We start from the raw sequence: 12,102 nt of genomic DNA, 5'->3' as shown, positions 1-12,102 counted from the left end.
ATCTTGAATACTAGGTTAAGGAGTCTGATCAAATGAAGATTTTTTTTTTTCAGAAGAGGTGTGAAATGATTGGAGCAGCATTTAAAAACATTTATTATGGCTGAATAACGAGAGATTCAAGAAGAGACTGGGAGTTGGGAACTCAGTGGGGAGGCTACTGCAAGAGTCTATGGGAGAGAGGCTAAGAACGTTAGCTCGGAGAGTGGCAGTGGGAATCAAGAGCAAGGTATGAATGTAGGAGAGAGGAAGGAGCTGAAAGAACATTTGAAGTTTTAATCTGAGGTGCTGAAAGAATGGAAATTCAATTAAGAGAAAGAAGCATGTATATGAGGATTGATCGGAATACGTGATTTAACCAAAAAAGACCTCCCAAAAGAGATAAATTTAAAGCTTGACTTACAACAATTGGCTCTGAGGGTCCATTCACCAGAGTATGGATTCCTGCTTCATCCAGACACCTCTAGGTCAATTTGACTAACTACACATTTACATACAACCACTTGAATTCATGGCTAGGATGGTTTATTGCAGCTGTTTAACCACCAAGGACAGGGACGGGGACAGAAAGAGGGAGAGGCAAGGGAGTATGTCTCCAAAAACAGAAAAGAAATCGCCTGCATCTGCCAGGAAGTTCATGCATTTGTGTATAAAATGGCTGAGGAAAAGAGTAAAACAAGATCCCATTGCCCCCCACCCCACCTCGCAAATCCTCAATATTTTATCATTGGTTATTCTTTATATTGTTTGATCCTCAAATTTATCTTCAGAGTATTGGCATTTACTCATTCATTCATTCACTTTAAAGCAAAAAGATAAAAACTTTATTACTGGGAAATTCTTGCTGGTCTTCACATAGGGATGTGACAAAAATGACAGAGTATTGGTTTTAGAGAATTGATTTTTAGTGACTTGACCTGCTTTCTCATTCCTCCCCATCTCCTAGATAATTGGATTTTGGACATAATTCTGGGATCAACATAATTTTGAACAAGTGACAACCATTTGTTTGGCATAACGAGAATTCATTTAGCTCATGGAGGCATCTTACCCTGCCTGATATTGCCAAAACTCAGAACCTTCATTTTCTGTCTCAAAACAAAACACAATACCATCTAGGCTGGTGTGAATAGAAAGAAACATCACTAGAACTTATCTCTTCTTATTTGAATCTGTATTAAGCAGATGTGTTTAGCTATAGAAGCTTAGTCAGGAGAAAGGTTGCAGAAGGGTTGGATTCCAACAGTCCTGAGAGAGGGAAGCAAGTATGATCAGGTCAGCACTTCAGTAAAAGCCACCAAAGGTCTTAATATGGCAGGTAGGGTGAATGTGATTCTGGAGGCATTGGATAATCTCTCCTGGTTCCAAATCTGATTCAAAGGCAGATAAAACAAGTTCACACCCAGTGTGCCAGTGATCCCATAGGGGCTGTCACTGGTGAATTAATCTCCCTGGAGACAATATCTATCTTTTATTTATGCTTTTTGTTGTGATTATAGATTGCATCAGTTCTTCCACTCATTAATCCCATCTTAATAGCAAGGGAGAGCAGGATTTACCCCAATAATTTTCAGAAAGAAAACAAATATTGTGCTATTAACAATAATGATGATAATAATGGCTTAACACATTCTAGGCAATTTATATGAATTGTGTCCTAACAACTCCTTGAGGTAGGTACTATTATTGTCCTCATTTAATAGTTGAGGAACTTAAAGCTTAAAAAAGGTAAGTAATTTGTCCAAGGTTCATAAGCCTCACACACTTCCAGAATTCACACACCAAGTGGATGCTCTGCAAATGTCATGAGCAAACATAGGTTTTTAAAATATCTGTAGTGTTTGGGGTACATGCTTATTTGGTCTTTTCAACCATATTGCAAGCTCCATGGGGGCAAGGTTTATGTCCACTTTTTCAACCGGCTAAAGCGCAGTGCTGATCAAATTAAGATCCTCCTTTTATTTCTTATGAATGCAGGTATAATATCCACATCTCCATCACATGAAGACCATCTCAGAGCAGGTCACTCCTCAGAACAAGGTACAACTAAAGAAGCAACTGAATAAGTATTTTAAAGGACAAATCCTTGCCTAATTGTCTGACAATGCTTTTTTTCCTCCTTTTTAAAACTTTGTATTTTAATTTGGGGGGGATGTTAATTTTACAATAAAATTATTTTTATTCATGAAATCGTTCACTCTTTTAAAAAAAATAGTTTGTACATTTGGTGCCATGTTGAGAATGGCCTTCTCCACCTCAAGATGTTATAAATATTACCTACATTTTGTGTAATATTTTAGGGTTTTACTTTAAATATTTTATAACAGTATTTTCTGTTTTTACATAAATATTACATATTTTTACATTTAAATCTTATTACATAAATATTACATATTTTTACATTTAAATCTTATTACCTGATACAAAGTGTCTGACAAAACTTTTATCTCAACACTTTCTTCACATCCAAAAACTCCCTTTTCAGGCTGGACTTCCAAAGTTATTAGATGCTGTCATGACTGAGTTGTTACTCAGAGCTAGGCCATACAGTCGTCCCTCTTCCTACTTGTTATAGACTGGATGTGTTCTCCCAAAATTCATATTTGGAAGCCCTAACCCCTAATGTGACTACATTTTGAGACAGGGCCTTTAAGGAGGTAATTTATGGTTAAATGAGGTCATAAGGGTGGGGCCCTAATCCAATAAGACTGGTGTCCTTATAAGAAGAGGAAGAGACACCAGAGCTACCTTCTGCCCTCGCTCTCACTCCCATTCTTCCCTTGCACGTACAGAGGAAAGCCATGTGAGGACACAGTCAGAGGGGGCCTTCTACAAGGCACGAAGAGAGGTCTCACCAGAAACCAAGTCTGATGGCACCTTGATTTTGGACTTCTAGTTCCAGAACTATGAGAAAATAAACTTCTGTTATTTCAGCTACCCAGTCTGTGATATTTTATGGCAGCCCTAGCTAATACACTGTGTTTAAATCTAAAGAATCAGGGCATGAAGACAGCATGTCCAAGGCAAAAAAACAAAACAAAACAAAAAACCACAACCAACCAACCAAACAGAGCCTAGGAGATGAAGAAGATTATTTCAGTTTGTTAGTTATATGGCCTGCTCATTTTTTTGTGGAGAACCTCCTACATAGATTTCTGAGGTTTTATTTTATATTTTCCTCCTCCCTAAGTTAAACGAGTTAAGCAGCTGTTCACTGGGCTGATTATCTTCTAGCAGAAAACAGACAGTTATCTCAGGATCCCTAACCCTTAGGACTAAGGTTTGAGATCAGTCTAAGTTGCTTAATTTTGTTTAGCTCTGCAGCCAAAAACTTCATTCTTGACTCTAATCAAATAGAAGACAGATATAATGAGAAAAGCATGGATTCCAGAATCAGACAGACCTGAGTTTGAAATTGAACTTTGTCACTTACTCTGTTACTGTGAATATTATTGAACCTATTTCCTCATCTTCAAAGAGCTGATCATAACACATATTTGACAGGATTGTTAGGCTGATTAAATGACAGCATGTCTGGAAACTCTTGGAATGTAGTAGACTTCCAATAATGCTAACTAGATGATAAAGAGGGTAAGTAGATGTTCATGAATTAGTACAAACGTGCTAATAGCATAGCTGGACCTCACTTTCAGTTCTGCTTTGTGTGTAATATTTTAAGCAGGAGTTTTGCAAATGTGATTCACTTGCTTCAAAATCACTTGGAGTGCTTGTTAAAAACACAGATTTCTGGGCCTTTCACCAAAATAGAATTAAAACCTCTGGCGATGAGTCCCAAGAAACTGTGTTTTAACTAGTTCCCTAGGTGATTTAAATGTCTACTAAGCTTGGGAATCATTGCATTATAGGATAATTCCATTTTTTAAATTGCAGAATTAAAGTTCAGTTTTTAGTGGGGCCAATATATGTATTCCCTTTGGGACTAAAGCCCTTCCTTGAAGACTGAGGGCGTATAAGCAAATGTAAATTACTGTTATTATAATTTAGTAATATTTGGAAAATCATATATAAAAGAGATAACATAATGCTGAGTTTCCTAGAATCACTAATAAATTACATGGGAATTCAGAAAAAAGCATTAAGAGTTGGTACAGTTTTGTTGCCCCCTCCCCCAATTAAAAAATAGAGGACAGGGAACTTCAGCAAAGATGAAAAACAGAAGGTCATTTTCTTTCTGTTTCCATAAAGAGACCCACCACCTTTTCCTTAGGAGTGAGAATTTTTGTAGTCACAGCTGCTTTTGAATGAGTGGACCAGAATTCACAGTAATACTGAGTACGGTGGAGAATTAGTAGTAATGAGGGTTTACTGAAGAATTTGTCTTCCTAGGGAGAGGGCAAAAGCCAAGGCCCCACTGGGACTCGAACCCAGGATCGCCTGTTTACAAGACAGGTGCTTTAACCAACTAAGCCATGGAGCCCACACATGAGCCTGACTTTGTTCTAGATCTGTCCTTACTGTGAGATTAACTATTCCTGACATAGTCTTTGTGATTCAGTGCAGCTTATTGTGAGAAAAGAGACAAACTCCAAGAAGACGTTTTGCTTACTTAGATGCGCTGCAGAGCTAATACAAGCGGGAAAAGTTTGGGCAGCTTGAATGTTGGGATCAATAGCACTTCAATTAGTCGAAGGATATAACCATCAGTAAAAGTCGAGGCTACTCACTTTTTCCAATTAGGATAAAGTCTTCTAAAAGCAAAATTTGCTGTTACTGCACCTCGTCTTCTGTAACTAAGATTCTTCATTCCAATAAACTAAGTGAGGAACTCTAAAAATGGAACTCCACTAGAAGACTCTTAGACAGCCGGGCTAGGGCACCTAGTGTCCCTACACGTCACTTGCACTTAGCAAGCAGTGACTTGGAGGGGAAGAATCAGGAGCGGAGAAGAGGGGGCTGGGAGTGTAGAGTTCAGCTACACAGTCAGACACATCGCTCTCAAAATCCTAAAACACCAATGTCAAGGTCGCTGTAAAGACTCCGATCAGAAAACCACAGGGGTAGAGCCCCTTGGAGTGGGGGACGGGGAGAGGCAGAATGGTCCCCTGCTGGCCACAAGGTGTTCCCTGGATCCAGGTACAATCCTCCTTAGGTGAAGAGCCTTACGGTTCCAGAGAACCACCCGTTGACCACTCCCTGCCCACCAAGCGCCTGATTTCCAGTGCAATAGGTCGTCAGCTCGCAAAGAGGGGGACACCTTCTTCCTTATAATCCGGTTCCTTCACCCCGCGATGACTCGCTCTTTCCCCCCCTGTCGCATCCCCCGCGGGGACGAGCAGAGAGCTAGGTCTGAGGGCGGTCCCCTGATCGCGACTGCGGGCCACCTGAACGCCCAGAAGGCTTTACGGGGAGCTGACTGGGGGGATCGTGGTAGGATAAAGCAGGTGACGCTCGCAGATGCGCCTCTGATATTCCCAGGGGTAGGAAACGAAGCTCCTATTTTGTACAAAGAAAGCACAGAACTTCCTTAATATTTTTTGGAAATGAGAAAAACGTTTGATTAAAACGTTTGGAGGTAGTGTGGGAGCCTTCTAGGATGCAGCATTAAGTCTCTAATTTCTTTAGAAACATGGGTTCAAATCCCACCGCCACATCCCAGCCCCCTCAGGTCGGCAAGTGGAACCCCAGTAAACAAGCTCTTCCTTAAAAGCTAACGGAAAATTCACACTTCGGGGAATTGGTTTAGGTGAGAAGAGTTCTTTCACCGAGGGCAAGAACCTAAGGGTGTGGGAAACTCTCCTAATCCAGTCCTTTCCTCTTTCCAATTCGTGAGTTTCTCAGAGACATCCAAACTACAGAACTACAATGAAATAATATTTTCTACCTAACAGACTGGTAAACAAACAAACAAAAATTGTTTGTGGTAGCATTGCCTATTAGCACTTGAAGACATTGTATGAGTTTCCTGTGGCTTCTGTAACAAATTACCAGAGCTCAGTGGCTTAAAACAACAGAAATTTATTTTCCCACAGTTCTAGAGGCCAGAAGTCCAAAAAGTCAGTATCACTGGACAGAAATCAAGGTGTTGACAGGGTCATACTCCCTGTTGAGGCTGTAGGGGAGAATCTGTCCTTGCCTCTTCCAGCTTCTGGTGGCAGCCAGCCTTCCTTGCTTTGTAGTTGCATTACTCCTATCTTTGCCTCTGTATTCACATTGTCTTCTCCTGTTCTGTCTCTGTACTCACCCTATGCCTCTCTAGGACACTTGCAATGGCATTTAAGCTCCACCTGGATAATGAAGGATAAAGTCCCCATTTTGAGATCCTTAACTTAATCTCTTCTGCAACGACTCCACCTTTTGTTTTTTGGTGGGTTTTTTTTTTTTTTTGGCCGTATAAGGTAATATTTACAGCTTCCAGGAATTAGGATGGAGATATCTTTTGGAAGACCATTTTTTAGTCTACCCTACAGTATTAACATATTGATTCCTCCACCCACAAGCAAGAGATTAACTGGTTATAACTTCAGTTTATTTCTCTGTAAAATGGGAATAATAATATGAACTTTCTTATATATTACTGAGAATATAATATGACAATGTGAAGAACTATAACAATATCTGGGGCTTAGTAAGAACTAAATGGCTGTTAATTCTCATGGTCACAGGAATGCTCTGTGCTGGCCAGGGTGTCAAGGAAACTGGCCCTTCCTTGGCTCTATAAGAGGATAAATTAGTAACATTTAGGGAAGACTAAGACAGGAACCACTGAAATTACCATCACACATACGATTTGATTTAGCAATTGCACTTTTAGAAAGTTCTCTAGTACACACCCTTATGAAATGCAGATATTATTTATTTCAACATTGTTTATATTGTTAAATGTGGCTGGTTAAATTTAAGATATATCCATAACATGGAATACTTTTGAGACAAAAGAAAAAGAAAAGAAGCTCTTTCTATGTTGATATGAAAACCACGGCAAAATACAAGAAGTAATAAAGGCAAGATGCAGTAGAATAGGTCTGAAAAGTGCAAAATGTGAGGAAAATAATAGACTTCTCCTGGCTTGCATGCAAAAAGTATACCTTTAAGGTAACTCCAGGCTCTGACATGTTTGCGTGAGGAACCAGAAACCAGTGCTGGGGGGAAATGAAGTGGGATGAGGGTAGACTTTCACTGTATACCTATTTTAGTAATTTTGAACCATGTGGAAGTTTTACTTATTTCTTTACGAACATTTAAAAAACATTCAAAAGAATTCCTTAGATACTAAATCGTGTTCTTTGATACAAACAATTGGCAGTCAGACTTTTTTTTGTTTTTCCCTTAATTACCCCTGACGTTGGAAGAAAATGTTTTCCTAACCTCAAGCAATTTCTTCAAAGCAGCGGGTTTGATAACAAAGCTGGCAGCGGTGGGATTCGAACCCACGCCCCCGAAGAGACTGGAGCCTTAATCCAGCGCCTTAGACCGCTCGGCCACGCTACCACACAAACAAACACTTTAAAGCTCTCCTTAACACTTTAAAAGACACAAGTCTGTTCTCTTGTGTGTTTTTTTTTCTAGAGCATTTGCCACCACCACCACCACACCCCCCGCCCCGCCCCAGACAACTGTCATCCCACTACCAATAAAATCTGCAAATAGATTCCTACTTCGGGAGACACATTTTTGCCTCCTATGCTATGTTTGTGATACTCGAAAGTAAAGGGAGAAGCAGCCAATGCATAATATCCTTCAAACGAAGAAAATCAGTAGTTACAAAAAATGATCAGAAATCACCACCGCCGATGCAGCACCGGAACTCTGAGGACGCAGAGATCAGGAGTCTCCAATTTGTCAGCTGCGTTTGGGGGTCAGCAGCGGGAAGTTACTTTTAATGCCCTCATCTAGAAAAAGGAAGCTCCCCTTCCCACTCACTCGGAACTTGAGTCAGGGTTTGTATGTCTGTGTGTGATTTCTTATTGAAGGAAACAACTGCGCAAGCAGACCTACTTTTTGCTGAATGTGATCATGGTCTTAATTTACAAAGTTCAGGGAGGGAATTAGTTTGCTTTTGGTGCGGGGCGTCTCATCCTCTCCAGGCCCAGAGAGGATGCGTTCTACCTGCTCCAACCCCACCAACGCGAACTGGGCGAGTCCCTTGGTCTTTTTTCCCGGCTCACCGTCTCGCTGACCGGCCTGATCCATTACATGCTGCACCGTTTAAGTGAGCCCAAATGCCACTGTTTCACATCGACTGCATAGCCACAAGCCCACTGGCAAGTCACTTAAACTTATTGGGTCTTACTTTTCTCATACGTAAACTGGAGACAATAATAAGACTTGCCTAAAGTGATAGATAGGTAGATAGATAGGTAGGTAGATAGATAGATGGTAAATACATGTAAGATACATATAAATTGCTTAAAAGAGTACCTTGCCCATAATAAGCACTTAATACAGCTTGCTATCATCATTTGTATCACTTACTAGTATTCATTGAACAACTTTTTTGTGTGTGTCAAGTGTTCAGTCTTTTAAATAATACTGTGAAATATTATCCCATTTTACAGATAATGAAGTTTTTAAAATTGACATATTCCCAAGAAAACCAAGTGAATTATTTTTCCTAACTTAATAGATGGCACATACAAGATTTACACTTCAGTCCTACAGTTTCCATTTTGGGACCGTTTCTACTTTGCCGGATTGAAATCCAGTATATTCTTTCTCCATTCTCAATCATCTCACCTCATCTCTTCCACCTTATCTCGCCTCTGTTTACATTATTCTGGACTTCTAGCCAGAAGAGAAGGGCCTTCAGGTCATGGTCATGGTCATGATCAAAGACATCGATTGTAAGAGGAACATTGGCAGGCAAGGAAGTTCCAGAGCTAGATAAGGAGACAGCAGCTTCGCCCTCAGCAGAGCTAAACATTTTTGTGTGTCCTTCATTGGTGCAGTCTGGAAATCTTCACGCCTGTGGACCCAGCTCAGGCCCCTCGTATCTGTATGTCACTTTCTACACATGTTGTGAAGTGGGGCAGTGTGAAATCTAATGAAGTCTAATGTCCCCCAGCAGTAAGTGGTGTTTAAGGCATAATGGAAAAAAAATTCACCATGTGGCATATTCAATCAAGGATAAAATCCTGAAATACTTTTGGTCAATCATTGTGACATACTCGGAGCAATGGTAAACATATGCCCTAGCACATACTCTTATTTTTCACTCTATTCAAAAAATATAACTTCCTAGAAAGTTCGTATAAACATGAAAGAGAATCGATAGTTCTAATGAAAATAAGACAAGCCAGTGCCTTCTTAGCGCAGTAGGCAGCGCGTCAGTCTCATAATCTGAAGGTCCTGAGTTCGAGCCTCAGAGAAGGCAAAAGAGTTTTGTCACTCCTACAGACTCTCGTTTGAGAAAGAAACAGGGTAGTAAACAAAATTATCCCACTAATCGAGCTCTGCGGTGTGAAATGTAGGTACTAGGACTAACTCCCAGTCAGTCAGTCTGATGTGATTATACATGGGGCTGTAGTCCTTCAAGAAATTCAGCAGGTTTCTTTGGTACCAGTTTCCTTTGGCAGCAAGATAGTTTTTCAATACGTTGACTACAGTGCACACCCATACCATAAATCTGTATTAACTATTTGCTGCCCTAGAAAATTAGCAAAAACTTACCACCTTAAAATAGCAAAATTTATTATTTATCAGTTCTGGAGGTCAGAAGTCTGAAATGGGCCTTAAGGGGCTAAAATCAAGGTGTGGCAAAGCTGCCTTCTTTCTAGAGGCCCTGGAGAGAAATCATGGCTTTTTTCCAGCTTGTAGATGATGCCCCTATTCCCTGGCTCATGTTCACATCACTCTGACCTCTGCTTCTGTTGTCTCATCTCCTTCTCTTACTCTGGCCCTCCTACCACCCTCTTATAAGGACCTTATGATTACATTGAACCAATCCAAAAATCCAAGATAATCTCCCTATCTTGAGATTCTTAATTTAATCACATCCCTTTTGCCTTGCAAGATAGCATATTCACAAGTTTTAGAGATTAGGAAAAGGACATCTTAGTCTACCTGCTGGTCCCCAAAGATTCACACCCATCCCACATGGAAAAATATTAACCCCATTCCAAGTTCCCCCCAAGTCTTAACTCATTTTCAGCATCAACACATCTAAATTTCGTCAGTTCAAAAATTGCAAATATCATCACCTAAATTTGGAATGAGTGAGGCTCTGTGTATAATCAATTCTGGGCACAATTTTTACTTTATTGATTGCTTATTTATGTGCTAGATATCCTTCTAAAATATTTTATGTGTATTTACTCCTCAAGTCCTCCCATTAACTCTATTAGGTAGTCCTATTACTATTTCCATTTCACACAGGAGCACAGTGATGACCATTGAGATAAAGCAAGTTGCCAGAGGTCCCTTAGCTAATAAGTGGAGCAGCTGAGGTTTGAATACAGGCAGTGTGAACTAGTTCAATAAAGCCCTAATCAAAATGAATGGAGGTGAGATCCAGGCATTGTTGGGAGTCAGTTTTCTGATTATTCAATATTGCTACTCATGGTTCTTAGAATAATAATAGTAGCCACTTGGTAACTATTTCTCATTAAAAAGTTAAAAAATAATTTTTTAACATTTGCCAGTGATTTTATCAAAGGACAGGATGACACTCTTTGGTTACTATACCTCCACCCTATACTCTCCCCATATTCTTTCATTGCTTTATTTTTCTCTGCAGACTTCATCAGTATCTTATATGCTTACTTATTTTACACACTCATTTCTTTATTTTCCGTGTCACCCCCCCACCAGAATGTAAGATACGTAAGAGTAGTGCTTTTTGTTAGCTTTGTTCGCTGCTGTATTTCCTGCCCTTAGAAATATGCCTGGGGTTGTTACCAGAGGCAGGGATTGGGGGTGGCGGGCAAAATGAGTGAAGGTGGTTAAAGGTACAAACTTCCACTTATGAGATAAATAAGTCCTGAAGTTGTAATGCACAGGTTGGTGACTATAGTTAATGATACTGAATCGCATATTTAAAAGTTGCTAAGAGAGTAGATCTTAAAAGTTCCCATAACATGGGGAAAAAAATGTAACTGAAAATAAAAGGAAAGAAAGAAAGAAGAAGAAAGACAGAAATACGCCTGGTACATAAAAGACCAGCAGTTTACGCTGTTGAATTAATTGATGAATGAATGGGAGACAAAAAGACACAGAAGTTCCATAAATCTTTAGGGCTGAAACTCAATTGCTTTAGATATCTGGCAGAATTGTCCAACTTGCTCTTTTCTCACAGCAACTTTGTCCTAGCTATAGAATGTTTGTGTTTAGGACATTTTTCCTTCCAGTTGATCATCATTCCTGAAGTATTCTAGTGTTTTCCTTAAGAGAAGTAACATGGGAATATACTGTTCAAAATGGCAAGCATGCCCCTGCAAACATCCTAATTTTCCTTTATAGCTAGTAGTGGATTCATTGTTCATTAATTTATCTTATTTAATGAAATCAATTTTAGAGCTGGAGATTGTTAGACTCTAGAGGGATTATACATATCTTCCTGTTTGGGTACTTTAAACTGTAACACATTGTAGGCGCTCAGAAACACTTTACCACAGTTCAATGCAAAACCTATTTGAAAAGTGATTGAGGTAAAGTCACATGCAGTATTCTTTGGAGGTGGTTTGCATTTGAATTGTCATCTCCCTAAGGATCTACTTCTCTTCAGAAGTAAGGAATCTGAGCAAATTGCAGTCGAATAACTTGTAATGTATCTGATTGAGTTCTAGCGCTCTAAGTTTGGTGAGAATTTGTGGGGGATTAGTAGGAAGACACAATTAACTCGCCAATATAAAATAAATTTTCAGGAAGAGTTGACTTCCGGGTAAAACGCAAGGCCCTACTGGGAGTCGAACCCAGGATCTCCTGTTTACGAGACAGGCGCTTTAACCAACTAAGCCATAGAGCCACCTGAAAGGTAAGGGGACAGCCGAATCTACCCCATTTTACTTCGATTGGGTGAAAAAAATGACTTTACACTGTCTAGTGTTAATCTGTTGCCTTCAGAAAATATGCCAACTCCAGGGAGATGCTTCACTTCCTCAGAACGCGCTTGAGACAGAAAAATACGAAAGGAAAAGTAATAGGCAGGTG

General features: G+C 39.8%; 4 non-coding genes across 4 annotated transcripts; 1 reads left to right on the top strand and 3 right to left on the bottom strand.

Annotated features, from left to right (window-relative positions):
• Nucleotides 1–4,361: 4,361 nt before the first annotated feature.
• On the bottom strand, nt 4,362–4,435 carry TRNAT-UGU (transfer RNA threonine (anticodon UGU)). The gene has a single exon. It is a non-coding gene; the product is annotated as a tRNA-Thr (tRNA).
• A 2,929-nt stretch (nt 4,436–7,364) lies between these two features.
• On the bottom strand, nt 7,365–7,446 carry TRNAL-AAG (transfer RNA leucine (anticodon AAG)). Its single transcript has one exon. It is a non-coding gene; the product is annotated as a tRNA-Leu (tRNA).
• A 1,809-nt stretch (nt 7,447–9,255) lies between these two features.
• On the top strand, nt 9,256–9,328 carry TRNAM-CAU (transfer RNA methionine (anticodon CAU)). The gene has a single exon. It is a non-coding gene; the product is annotated as a tRNA-Met (tRNA).
• Nucleotides 9,329–11,843: 2,515 nt separating this feature from the next.
• TRNAT-CGU (transfer RNA threonine (anticodon CGU)) lies at nt 11,844–11,917 on the bottom strand. Its single transcript has one exon. It is a non-coding gene; the product is annotated as a tRNA-Thr (tRNA).
• Nucleotides 11,918–12,102: the final 185 nt, after the last annotated feature.

Source organism: Globicephala melas, chromosome 11 (genome assembly GCF_963455315.2).
Source record: "Globicephala melas chromosome 11, mGloMel1.2, whole genome shotgun sequence".
Classification (NCBI taxonomy): Eukaryota; Metazoa; Chordata; class Mammalia; order Artiodactyla; family Delphinidae; genus Globicephala; species Globicephala melas.
The sequence above is the reverse complement of the archived record's forward strand: the minus strand, read 5'-3'. Positions and strand labels throughout refer to the sequence as shown.